Raw genomic sequence first — 1,672 nt, 5'->3', positions numbered from 1 at the left:
GGATTTGTCGCGTTCAGACTGTCATAAAAAAATCGGATTTGGGTCGGATTTGCCTGCAGTGTGAACGTAGCCTCAGAATGATCAATTTTAATTATTAGTTTTAGAACAAACTGACTTTAATATATTAAACTTGTTAAAGGTAAATCATGACATGAATATATATTTTCAGTTGAAGGCTGCACAGAGCTCTGAACAGTAACCCGTGTTCTCAGATGTAATTCAGTTAAGCAAGAGGTAATGACAGCAGGAGGAGGCTGTTTTCAAAAAGAATAGTCTAGAAGTTCAAACTGAGCACCAAAGTTTTTTTTCTAATCTAACAGGAACCTTGAAATTAAAAACATTCGGTGGGAAAGCCTTCACCCTCAGTGTTGTAGCAGCTCTGTGTGAATGTGAAAGAGCTGCTGCTGTCACTGTTCAAGCACCGCTGGTGATAAATTAAGTCAAGGATAGAGGAAGAAAAAGAAAAAAGCTGTTCTGACTTTAGCACTCACTGTGTGGCACAAAAAATAACCATTTAAATTCCTGCTAAATACACTTGAGAGAAGTGTTTAAACGACTCAACAAAAAAGAGAAAATGGAGGTGATCAAACAGAGAAAGTATCTTTAAATTCTCCCCCCTAACCCTGAGAAGACTGAACACAGAGCACTGTTTTGTAAGCAGGACTCATTCTTCACAAACTGCTCGACACAAACATGTTTCATCTGTTTCAGCCTCAGCTCAGGGAACCATCGGGATGTTTGGGCAGAGGGGGACACAGCTGGATCCCTGAATGCCTGGGGGGGGGCTTACAGTGGTGGGGGTACAAATGAAGTTGCAGTTTTACAGCAAATTTCACAATCTGGGCTGTCGAGCTTCCTCATCACAGAGCACGCCTCCCCCGCAACTCCTGCAGGCTATCGGCGGCAACAACTAGTAAACACAAAAAAAAGGCAAAATGGTTTTCTTGTGTTTCACTCAGTAACCAGGTAGACAGCTCAGTCCCCTCAGCTGGTCAGTGATAAAGTTTATTAAGTCATCGAGATCAGTGTGGAAACACTGCCATCTCCTTAAATGATGAGGGCTGATATGAAAGTTATCTGTACAAGACTAATCACAACTTCAGCCTGTGTTATGATATAATGGTTACCAAATGATGCATGAGAGGAAAAACATAACTCATTATCTCGAGAAAACGCTCCTTATTATTTAGTTACAACGACATCTGTCAGTTTTCCAAAACAATGGGAAAGAAATTATAAGCGGAAAACGTCCTCTCGGCTTCCATAACCACACCTAAACTATCTGTAAATTTGACAGAGTTGTATTCACCTGTAGGGTCACCTGGCTGTGGTGGCCATTTTTCATTAGGCTAATACAAAACCCAATTCTGCAGAAGTTCAAACGTGTCAAATACAACAGAATGCAATGACTTCTCATTTACTCAGATTTTACTCAAAATTATACATTTTTTGGGGGGGGGTGGATGGTATCAACATATCTCAGATGTTTGGACCAGATCTTGTTTACCACTGTGAAGCTTCTCCTCAGGCAGACTTTTAAACCATACACTGAAAACAAGTCAGAAGTGTTGTTAACTCAGTAATAAGTTAAGTACATTGATCCCTCGCTATAACGTGGTTCATCTTTCACGATCTCGCTGCTCCACAGATTTCTTTTGTGCAGTTTATTTTT

The sequence above is a fragment of the Austrofundulus limnaeus genome, unplaced genomic scaffold (assembly GCF_001266775.1).
Source record: "Austrofundulus limnaeus strain Quisiro unplaced genomic scaffold, Austrofundulus_limnaeus-1.0 Scaffold670, whole genome shotgun sequence".
Lineage (NCBI taxonomy): Eukaryota > Metazoa > Chordata > Actinopteri > Cyprinodontiformes > Rivulidae > Austrofundulus > Austrofundulus limnaeus.
The sequence above is the reverse complement of the archived record's forward strand: the minus strand, read 5'-3'. Positions refer to the sequence as shown.